At 37.2% G+C, this 12,680-nt stretch overlaps 1 protein-coding gene across 1 annotated transcript in view; it reads left to right on the forward strand.

Moving 5' to 3' along the window:
• The first annotated feature begins 5,779 nt into the window (after window positions 1-5,779).
• Window positions 5,780-12,680, forward strand: part of LOC309508206 (interferon-induced very large GTPase 1-like) — a 53,098-nt gene continuing 46,197 nt past the window's right edge. The window contains exon 1 of the mRNA XM_082182725.1: window positions 5,780-5,838. The gene's annotated coding sequence lies outside the window, so the exon portion shown is untranslated. The remainder of the gene's footprint in view (window positions 5,839-12,680) is intronic.

The raw sequence follows: 12,680 nt of genomic DNA on the forward strand, positions 1-12,680 counted from the left end.
TGGAGCACGGCACATGTTCTCGATTCGCAGTTAAGAGGGGCATTAGACAAGGCTGTAACAGTTCTCCTTTATTATTTATAATGGTCGCTGAGCTATTGTCTATTAGGATAAGAATGAATATTTCTGATGGCTTCAACATCATGGGAAAGCACATCATAATAAGTCAATTTGCGGACGACACAACGTTATTTTTAAAAGACAAAAGGCAAATTTCCAAAGCGTTAGATTCAATCAGCCAGTTTTCAAAAGCATCGGGTGTTATATTGAACACTAATAAATGTGAAATCTTAGCTTTACATGACCAGCCAGACCACTTGATTGATAATATACAGGTTAAATCTGATGTCAAATATTTGGGCATAATGGTCACCAGAAATAAAAAAGTAAGAGAAAAAGAAAATATTCTTAAAAATATTGATAAGTGTAAAGTAATTTTGAATTCGTGGCTGCAAAGGGATATAACAATTTTTGGCAGGACTCTTCTATCTAAGACGGAGAGTATATCAAGAGCCATCTACCCTGCCTTTTCATTAGAAATTTCAAATAACATGATTAAATTAATAAATAAAATAAATTTCAATTTTATTTGGAAGGGTAAATGCCATTATATTCGGAAAAATGACATGATTAAGAGTTTTGAAGAGGGTGGCATGAATGCCATAGATTTTTCTGTGATGAATGGCGTACTTAAACTAAAATGGTTGAATTCATTTGTGTGTCATAGTGACTCTTTTTGGTTTAGCATCCCGAATGCAATTTTCCAGAAAATGGGGGGAATTGATTTTGTATTGCGATGTGACTATGATTTAAGCAAACTACCTGTAAAACTGTCTGATTTCCATCAGCAAGCTCTGTTGTACTGGAACCTATTGTTTAAACACAACTTTACACCACATAATACACCTCTGTGGAACAACAGATATATTTTGAGTAATAGAAAATCTTTGTTTTTAGAAACTTGGATGGAAAAAGGATTATGGGCATTAACTCATTTGTTGGATAATTGTGGTAATTTTTTGAGTTATAGAGATTTGTGTAAAAAATTCAATTTTCAGTGCCCAATTAAGGAATATAATAAAGTGTTAAAGGCCATTCCAGTACCCATGCAAATTATGATTAGACAGTTTGTAATGTATTCAAACTATACTTCAGAAATGAGACCACTTTGTATTGACGGAATAAATTTAAACAGTAAAGGGTTTACAAATAAGTTTATTAGGAATGTGTTATCCAAACAATATTACCCTGGTCAATTGAAAAGAAATTATGTTCTAAAAGATTTCAGTGATGATAAAGCTAAAAAAATAAGAAAGTGCTACTTATCTTACCCAATCCTCCCCAAGGCCAAAGAAGTGACGTTTAAAATCTTGAATGATATTTATCCGTCTAATTGTTTTTTACATGAAAGATTTAATTGGGAAAACAATTCTTGTGGATTTTGTGAAAAAGAAATTGAAACTGTAGAACATATCTTCTTTTACTGTGAAGTTGTGCAAGAATTTTGGTTTACATTTCAAAGTTGGTTGCAATCTAAAGAGATATTGTTTCAGCCTTTAAATGTGAATTCAATTAAATTTGGAGTCTTTCTGAGTGATAAATACTCAGATTTTTTGATAAACAATCTGATTGCTTTAGGTAAACACTTTATTCACAGATGCAAGTATTTAAAAATCAAACCCCATTTCGATGGATGGAAGAATGACTTAAAGCTATTTGTGAAGTCTCTTCATTGGATGATGGACAAAAATGCCCTAAAACTCCTCTCTGTTTTGGATATGTTTAAAATATTGGACTAATACCCTCGCCCCTTTGTTTTATTTTTTTTATTTTTTGTTATTTTTTTTTTGTTATGTTCTTATATGTGATATCAACACGATCATAAATGTTTAATTATTCATTTCTGCCTTAAATGTTTGTACTTTAAATTTGTATATTAATAAAAAAAAATAAAAAAAATAAAAAATAAAAAAAACTCTGAAGTGATGGGTCCGGGCTGAGGACCCAATTAGTAAAAAAAAAAAAAAAAAAAAAAAAAAAAAAAAAACTTGTCTCAATTGAGATCCAATGAGATGACTCTGTCCACTTCTTATACTGTCTATGCTACTTTTATTATTATTTAATTTTTTGCAAAACATACAGAGATGACACGTTTATGACATACAACTTTGTATACAATATACAATATGCATTTACAATATGTTCAATGTCATAAGAATACTAAAAAGAACAATGAGCTGAAGACTAAAATAAATAAATAAATATACCGAGAAAAAGAATATGAGGGAAAGACATTAATCTATAAATCAGTTACATTGTACACATTTTGTCATGTTATGTTAAAATAAGTTTCATAAGAAATGTTAGAATGCAGCTAGGGTCCAAATATGAGATGGCAAGTTTTAAAGTTGAGACACTCACACACAGATATACCGCATAATTTAAAAACTTTGTTGTATAAAATGTATATTTATTTGCAACAGTTATGTTAACAGCAATAATACTATATTTCTGTCCTATAATACTATAATAATACTATAGCACGTCCCAGCCGGGTCCGTCACTTATTGGCTTCCCCGGAAACATTTCCGTTGTGTTCTGTCCTATTTGCAGCGCGTTTCTGTATTTGTTTGTGTTGTGAACTTTTGCAGCGCGTTTCTGTATTTGGTTGTGTTGTGAGTATTTGGAGCACACATGTGTTGTGAAACTGATGAAGATGTTTTCTTAATTTGCAGGTGTTTTTCTATTTGCATGTGTTTTCTTCAGTTGTAGCGCATTGAGCTCTCTCGGCCACCGTAGAAGTCATACAAATAAACAAAAACAAAAAATCTGGGAGGATTTTGCTAGAAAACTAACTGTAACTAGGGGCATTAAAAGATCAGGGAAGGAGGTCAGGAAGAAGTGGGAAGACTTTGCCAGCCTTGCTAAAAGGAAAAGGGCTCTCAGAGGACAACATTTAATAAAACAGGTGGTGGGACCAATGATGGTCAACCAAGAAATGCCCAATACATGGCTGGTTTTCGTGCATCAATCATTTAATGTTCAATCATTTAATTTTAATTTTAAATTATTAGATTAAATTATTTCTATTTTTTTTCTTTTTTCTTTTTTTTCTATTTCTATTTTTCTTTTTTCTTTTCTGACCTTTTAAATTATTTAATTTATACATTAATTTAACCAAAAAAAAAAATAGTAATAAAGTGTACAATAAAGTACAATCATAACCTTATATTATAATCACATTGCATTTGAATAAAGTTAAAGGTGTAATCTGCCGGTTGTCCTGGAGGTGACCTCATAACTCTGTCTTCTTACGATACACTTGGGGATTTACGATTACTCCAGAGCACTCGTAGATCTACGATGATTTTTAAGTGCTACTTAAGTTACGATCCTTTTGGGAAACAGTCCTTTTATAGATTATTGACCTCGTGGAAAATGCACATCAGGTGAAAACAGTTATGGTTAAACATTTAAATTTGCAAGCATGTGCAGCAATTACAAGCCATTCTACAAGGTGACATTTCAGCTCTTGACAAACGGACAGCGACTCTTAAGTAGCACTTAAAGGTGAACTAAAGTAACTTTTTTACCTTAAAGGAGAAGTTCACTTTTAAAATGAAAATTCTGTCATCATATACTCAGCCTCATGTTGTTTCAAAGCTGTATGAATTTCTTTCTTCTGCTGAACAGAAAGGAAGATATTTAGAAGAATATCAGTAACCAGACAGTTTTTGGGTCCCATTGACTTCCATAGTATATTTTTTTCCTACTATGGAAGTCAATGGGACCCAAAAACTGTCTGGTTACTGATATTCTTCTAAATATCTTCCTTTCTGTTCAGCAGAAGAAAGAAATTCATACAGCTTTGAAACAACATGAGGCTGAGTATATGATGACAGAATTTTCATTTTAAAAGTGAACTTCTCCTTTAACTGAACAGCTTCGGAGTCATTGGAATGGTTATATTACTTATTTCGGGTTGAATGGTGGTCGTCTCGCACCCCCCTGGTGCTGTCCGAACCCGAATGAAGAAGACGTTTTAAAGAATGTCCCGTCTGCTTTGATGTCGTTGATCTACTAGCCTCTGGTGTCTGAGAAATCACCAACGAGTTTTTACAACAGTGTTGTCAAATATCTATTCCGAAGCTGTGGGGGGAGCTCTAGAGAGAAACCTGCGAGCAAAAAGCGAGAATACAGCTACTGAGTGCTGCTTTAAAGCACAGCTGCGAACGATCGTGCTAAGTGCATTTTTGTGAAATGCACGTGAAAACACGAACGTTCGTAAAGTCGCTCGCAGAAAACTCAAAAGAGTGATTCATTTGTGAATTGAGCATCGCTCAAGCCCAGAAAAAAAGATACAGCGTGCTTAGAATAAATAACAACTTATTGCATTAAAATAAAGTAACGAGAGGAACATCGCCCAACTCGCCCACTTAGGGCAGTCATGGTGGTTAGGGAGTTGGACTGGTAACCCAAAGGTTGCTGGTTCGACTCCAGAACCGGTGGGAAATGACTGAGGTGCCCTTGAGCAAGGCACCTAACCCCTAATCCCTAGCCACACGAAGGCTGCCTGCTGCTCTGGGTGTGTGTATCCACGTTTGCAGTGTGTGTGTGTTAACAACTCACTACTCTGCTCCTAATGTGTGTGCATTAACTTGGATGGGTTAAATGCAGAGGTCAAATTCCAAGTATGGGTTACAATACTTGGCCGTCGCTTTCACTTTCACTATTACTATTTTTTCCCTTTCACTTTCACTTTTACTCAACGTAACGAAGTAAAAGTACAGTTTCTTCATCAGAAATGTACTTGAGTTAAAGTAAAAGTAGCCTACCCACATTCAAATCTACTCTTAAAAGTAAAAAAAAATTCAAAAAATTACTCAAGTAAATGTAACAAAGTAAATGTATATAAAGACAGTTAAAACAAATTTGGGGAAAAGTTATTTAGAAAAAACCTGCCTACCCTGCCTTTAAGCACAAGAAAAGAAAGGAAATTAAAATGGTCAAACTAAATTCTTTAAATATAAAAAAAGAGAAACAGATAAGTGATAAGTCAAAGTCAGTGAAAAACACGTTCATGTCTGTCCAGCTGCCGTGCGCTGAATAGAAGAATGAGCCGCTGCTCCTCTCAGCCATTCACTGAACAGGGTAGACGCAGCTAGAGAGAGTGACGGCAGGGAGAAAGCAAGAGCTCGCACTCGCAGGACTGACAACATTTGGAGGTTACTGAGGTTTGTCCAAAAAGTCGCTATGTTTGTCACTATAGTCGCTTTTTTGGAAAAAATGTGCTAAAGGGGTCTGAAAAGCCGCTAAAAATAGCGACAAAGTCTTGTCATTAGTCTGTGTATTTAAGCCCTCATGTTTGCCTCATGTTTTGTTAAATAAACTGCACTGGGTTCTTTACAACTTGCCTCCAGAGGATACCCTTAGACTGGTCAGGATGGAAAACAGAAACTTGAAAACACGTAAAATGAAATATGACAACTAGTTTTTCAACATTTAATTCACATAACTTTTCAATCACTCTGTCACATATATAATTAAAAACAAGCATTATTAACATAAACACATAAAAAGACAGAAATAAAAAAAAAAGAAAAATGTAGGCCTACATAACCTCAGTTAACCTCAGCTCAAATCAGCTGCAAGGTCCTCAACACAAAAATAACTAACACTAAAATACTTTCACTTTCTTTCTTCCGTGTCACATGAATAAAAAAAATAAAAAAGACAACAGCATTCCACGTCACAACCTTATAAATAGAGACAGCAGCCAGAGAACATTCACTCGCTCCTAACCGAATTGAAGATACAGAGAGGGAAGACTTCCACACTCAGGTCTGACTTCATTACTCATTATTACTTGTATTACTCATTTATTACTCTGTGTGTGTGTGTGTGTGTGTGTGTGTGTGTGTGTGTGTGTGTGTGTGTGTGTGTGTGTGTGTGTGTGTGTGTGTGTGTGTATAAATAGTGGGTCATATGTCCAATGCTTTTTTAAAACTTAAGGCTTTCTTCTTCATAAAACGAGTCGGACATCATCACATTTTTGTATACATTTGTATTTATTTACATTAAGCTACAGGACATCGTCTTTCAAAACATGACCTGCGCAAAAGAGAGAAAAAAAATGAATGCGTGTTTTATATATATATATATATATATATATATATATATATATATATATATATATATATATATATAACAGGGTGCGATTTGCTGGGGGGGGGATGCGTGGGATTTCCCCCTTTCTGGTCAATGTATCCCTGCCTCTGCTTAATTATTTTTATCCCCGGTGGGGAAAAAATGTATTCCCCCCTCAAAGTGATCAGTGCTACTACACTAGTGGCGAGACGGATCACAAAACTTATCACGGATCCGTGGTTTGATTAAAGTCAATTTTATTTTAAAATGCGCTATTTATAGCTGCCGCAGCCTCTCTGTACCACTCTGCAGACTTGCTCAATGCTATCTGATTGGTTACACCTCACGAGTAGCCTATCAACACTTGCGAGACGGTTGTGGGCAGTGTGTCGTGTTTCGAAAGGAAGGCATCTTATTCAGCATATTACTGAAGCGGGAATAAACATCACAATGGCCCTCATTTATCAAAAGTGCGTACACCAAATTCCCAGCGTACACCTGGCGTACACCCAAAACCACGGTGACTTTGAGATTTATCAATATGAACGTTGGCGTACGGCACGCTCAAATCCTACGCCAGCTCAGGAGGTGGTGTACGCACGTTTTGAGTGCGGGAATGCGCAGAAAAACAATTCCTAACACCACAAAACGCACTGACAAACTAAAAGATATGATATATTATGACCCACTGTAAAAAAAAAAAAAAAAACAACATAGTAGGCTAATTATAAACTTCAGTGTTTATTTTTGTGCAACATGGACTTCAATGTTTAAGTTGTGTGACTTTACCAAAGCATTTGATTTGTAGGCATATGTATTCCTTCAGTTGCGAGCCTGTGCGCTTTACCTGACGTTTCAAGCCTTGTTAAATACTTTCGCCTGGCTCCGCAGCGCGAGTCTCCACAGACTGCGCGCGCACCTCCCCAAACGGACGAGGCGTTTATACTCGACGCGCTCGCCGTTGTACTATTCTTTGAAACGATGGTTAGGCCAGGGTTAGGCCCGGCAGGTGTGCACGGACTGGCTTCAGTAATGAAAGGCTTTCAATGACCAACAAAATTATTCAGACTGACAAAATAATAAAAATGACATTCTTCTTTTAAATAATAATAGCCTAATAATACAAATAATAATAATAACGACATTCTTCTTCTAAATAACAATAAGTGTCATTAATAATAAAAATCTAGAAATCAATTTTGTTTCTTTCCACTTCCCTGGTTTCGCTTTCTCTTTCTCAAAGAAGTTTCTCTTCTTTGCCGTCTTCCGTGTGTCCATGGCGTAAAATGAGGGCGTGGGGGAAGCGGAGACTTGAATATATAGGGGCGTGTTATTCTAATGACGATCGTTTTCAGCCGCGGCATTTATCAAGGGCAGGTATTGCGTACACCTGGATTTCAAAGGTACGCACAGCTTCATAAATCAGGCGATGAGAGGAGTGTAAGCATAATCTTACGCCAACATATACGCCCGTTTCTACGCAAGATTGATAAATGAGGGCCAATCTGATTATCTGTTTCTATGATGACAAGCAGAGTTAGTGTCCCAGTCATGAGTCACACCACTGAGAATGGCCGAAGTTACACACGGTGTTTCACTCAATTGAGGCTAAAGCAAAGGTTTTTTGATTACTCACTCACTCTTGAGCGTCTGGCGCGAGTGATTTAAATTTCAACGTAAACTGGACTCCTGCGGCGCGAGGATTTTAGCGCGGCGCGGGCACGTCCAATTCGCGCGAATGAGGCGAATTGACTAACACAGATGCATCTGTCTTTTCTATCATTTCACTGTAGCTCAGCATCGCGATGTAAAGTTAACGTTATTACTTTAACAGCAGCAGTAAAACGGTTTCTACCGTGATGGTTTAACTTTGCAATCAATCCGTGGTTCAGCAGAGGCTGATATAAAAGTAGCCAGGGGCGGCGCTAGCCGATTTTGCCGGGATTTCAGCCTTCAGAATGTTTTGAGTGTAGCTCCGAATGCATTTTGAGAAGTTGACAGACAAATATGAAACCGGACAATAGCCTATGTAAACCATGTAAATCATAAGTTGCCTTATTTTCATTGTGCTTTGGCTTTGCTGCTGTCTCTGACTGGTGATTGTTGGAATCTGTCTCACACAGAGACGCACCACGTGAGTGATTTCAGCCTAGAATATCTCCAGGATTTGCACGCAACAGCGAACAATCTCACAGCAATTAATTATTTTTTTTATAAAGTCAGCAGCGCCGCACACTCCTCTGTCAGATGAGATGTTGTCACGGTATATGTCAGAATATAAAACTCAGAAAAACAAACTTTCCTGTCGTGTCAGCTGTGTGCTCGAGGCGCGCACTTTTCAATATCACGCATAATGCAATCATAGCCTAAATGATCGTTCATGACATCTTTTAACTATAAGCAACTTAATTTGTCTAGATCTGTAATATTATTTTCTTTGTATAATGAGTTTGTCTTTGTTTTAAATTATATTGTATTTTTATTGTGAGTGCGTGTGAACTGCTGTGCAGTCGTGTGATTTAGTCAGCTTAACATTATTACAATGTATTCCTATTTAACACAAATGTTCTTTGCTAATTACAGAAACTATAAGCAAAATTCATAAGTATAAATATATATTTATATTAGGCCTATATATAAGTTATATTTGTATATTGTCCTGGAATGTGTTTGAATATTTCACCTGTCAACTGCTTGACAAATAATTTATGCTACTGCCCTCTGACATTCTTTTAAAGCTATTGTTATCCATTTTTTGGGTCTTCAAACACCTTAAAATGCACATATGTAGGTCCGAGAAACCCAAATTTTCTGTCTGTGAGGTAATGTGGGCTGGTGTAAACCAGTCTGCCCCCCGCATATAGACCTAAAATATACATTATTCTCTGCATCAAATCATGTTATCTAATTACCCTCCCCCAGCCCCTGATGTTTTGTCCTCAAACCCTGATGTCTTTAAAACCTAGAAACGCCCCTGGAAGTAGCCTAGCCTATTAAACTAAGCGCTGTAATGTGAACCGTCAGTGCGATAGAACAATAAAATGAATATGAATAAAAATGTTTCAAAACATCCCCCCCTCTGTTTTTTTCACAAATCGCACCCTGTATATATATATATATATACAGTGCTATGCATACGTTTAGGCACCCATACTAAAGTTGACTAAAAAGAGGAATAAAAAATCATCTTTTGGAAACTGAACTTAATGCCTTAATTAAAAAAATTAGGAAAAATCCAACCTTTAAGGACACCAATTTTCTTTGTGAATGAATAATGTATCGTAAATAAATAAATGTTCTTCCTTAAAATACAGGGTGCATAAGTTTGGACACCCCTATGTTAAATTCCCATAGAGGCAGGCAGATTTTTATTTTTAAGTATTTAAAAAAAAAAAAAAATTTAGGATACTATGCATCCTGATAAAGTTCCCTTGGCCTTTGGAATTAAAATAGCCCCACATCATCACATAGCCTTCACCATACCTAGAGATTGGCATGGAGTACTTTCCATAAGATCATCTCTCAATGCAAATCAAACCAGCTATTTGGCTAACTGAAATAAAACCATGCCAATCTCTAGGTATGGTGAAGGCTATGTGATGATGTGGGGCTATTTTAATTCCAAAGGCCAAGGGAACTTTATCAGGATGCATAGTATCCTAAATTTTTTTTTTTTTAAATACTTAAAAATAAAAATCTGCCTGCCTCTATGGGAATTTAACATAGGGGTGTCCAAACTTATGCACCCTGTATTTTAAGGAAGAACATTTATTTATTTACGATACATTATTCATTCACAAAGAAAATTGGTGTCCTTAAAGGTTGGATTTTTCCTATTTTTTTAAATTAAGGCATTAAGTTCAGTTTCCAAAAGATGATTTTTTATTCCTCTTTTTAGTCAACTTTAGTATGGGTGCCTAAACTTATGCATAGCACTGTATATACATGGTTTGGTTTGAAATGTGCGCAAAAGAGAAAAAGAAATAAATAAAATGAATGCGTCATTGTACCCAGCATTTCAAACCAAACCGACGCCCATGCGGTATATATGTGCTTGGTAAAATTACGCATTCAAACCGACGCCCATGGCTGGGTATACATATATATACTAGGGCTGTCACTTTTGTGAAAAAATCCTGTTCGATTTTTGAGACATAAGTGTTCATTGAATCGATTGTAAAATCGATTTTCCATGTCTAAAGACGTTTCCATTTTAAACGCCAAATATGGGCAAATCCACGGACGACTAACAGGCTGTAGGACGAACCTAAAGAGGGCGCTTGAGATGCGCACAAGTCAGCAATATTCCTGATGATTTATTGGCGTGAAGTTTCGTGCACAATGACAAACAGGAGTGCAACATTCTCGAAAAACAATAAGCAGAGTGGACTACCATAACATCAGTGAGAAACATCACTGCAGTCTTAAGGCTGATTTATACTTCTGCGTCGGACCTACGCCGGAGCCTCTACGCTGTAGGCAACGCGTTGGTTTTCATTTATACTTCTGCGTCGTTGTCCGCGTTGACGCGCACAGAGGGAGCATGTGAAACCCGAGGGAGCGGTCCTTGCAGACCAATCACAGCGCTTGCGTCCGCGTAGAGTTGACGCGTTGTTACATTTTTGGAGAGGTGCACGTCAGGGTACGCCGAAAGGCCAATTTATACTTCTGCGTCGAGTGTACGCCGTAGTGTACGTCGTAGGGTACGCACGTAGGCGACGCCGTCGTGAGCATTTATACTTCTGCGAATGTCTGTGTTGCTCTGCAGTTACACCGCCGAAACGCTAGTTGGCGCGGGTGGGTTTTAATGTTCCAGTTCCACTGTGTTTACATTCCTCGCGGCTGTTTTGAGTTTAGGTTTCTACGAGCAATGGCGACTGAAGGAGTCATACAGATGGCTGTATTTCCGCACTTCTTCAAGCAATCTCTCGGTCACTTGGTCTGTTTCCATGGCTCTTCACTGATCTTCGGAATTTAAAAATGGCGGGCGGGCGGTGCAGAGTGCAGAAGATCATTCCGGAAATGCGTAGGAGGAAACGCGATGCTATCCAGCCGACCAATCACAGATCTAGCGGTCCGCGTCGCCGCGACGCGTAGTTACATTTTTGAGGAGGTGCGCGTCAGGGTACGGCGAAGGGTACGACGTATGGTACACGTCAATGCGTATGCTACGCCGTACCTTCTACGCGAACCCGACGCAGAAGTATAAATTGGCCTGAAGGGTACGCGCACTACACACAGCCTACGACGTAGCTACGGCGTAAGTTCGACGCAGAAGTATAAATTGGGCTTTAAACGTGGCTGTGTTTACGATTAGAAATGTCTATTAGGAACAAATTTCGGTTACATAGGCGATTGTAGACCGTATCCCGAATCTCTATCTGTATGCATGAGACTGTCTGAATACCGTCAGAATTCACATTTCTGTAGTAAAGAGACACATTATGCAGAAGTATAATTTGCTGTTATGTGTGTGTGTCAGAGCCTGCAGTTGCTGTGTGACGCGCGTTCGCTGCGGGCGTATCGTGACGAGTCGGACGCGCTCTGAGAAAACACCGTTAAAATCGATTCCCTATTTTCGTTTTCGAAACTTGCATGGTTGGTCCGATCGATTGTGCAATCGATTTTCGAACGTAAAGTGACAGCCCTAATATATACCCAGCACACACACACACACACACACACACATATATATATATATATATATATATATATATATATATTGGGATTGTCAAAACATTTGGTAACTAAATAGAATTTTATGAAGTTTAGTGACAACATGTTACAATGTTTACATTGTACAATGACTGGTAGGATACAGTTTTTATTATTGCTTGACAAAAATTTCAAGATTTCAATTCCATTCTTGTGATTTGATTCCGATTTTGATTCAATATTGACTAATTTGGAATGGATACATGTTTATTTTACATTTTATTTTAAAAAATAATCTCACCTAATGCTGTAAACATATAGGGCCCAATCTGCTGATGGTATTATTAGGGTAAAACATTTTTTTTAATAAAAATTTAATATAATGCAGTTTTTGTTATAATAACAATCATTTAATGACATAAGTACAAATATAATAAATATGTAATATAGTGCTCAGCAAAATCTCCTCTCTAGCTATTTTTTTCCATTCAATTAACATGCTATGGTCATTAAATGGCTTTCCTGAGGTAAATCAAATGTAACGTTATGTGACATAATTGTTCTCCTGCTGTTATATATTGACCTCTTTCCGTGGTTGAAAAACACTAATTGGTCGATATTATGTATACTTTCGGTAAGTTGTACTGCATCTTTAAATCAAAGCCGGTTCACGTGCACTTGAACTGAGGCGCTCAGCGATCTGTCACATCACATTTACAAGCGCCAAACGTATTCTTGTCTGAATTTCGTAATAAAATTGACTGAATCTAAGAGCTGAGAATTAGTTTAATATTAAAAGTACCTCTTTGCTCCGCAATTTTTCTGTGCGTGAGAAAATGGATGTGTGGCGTGAGAGCGTGTGAAAAGTGTCAATTGCGTGA

The sequence above is a fragment of the Leuciscus leuciscus genome, assembly GCF_965113295.1.
Source record: "Leuciscus leuciscus genome assembly, chromosome: 10".
In the NCBI taxonomy this organism is placed as follows: domain Eukaryota; kingdom Metazoa; phylum Chordata; class Actinopteri; order Cypriniformes; family Leuciscidae; genus Leuciscus; species Leuciscus leuciscus.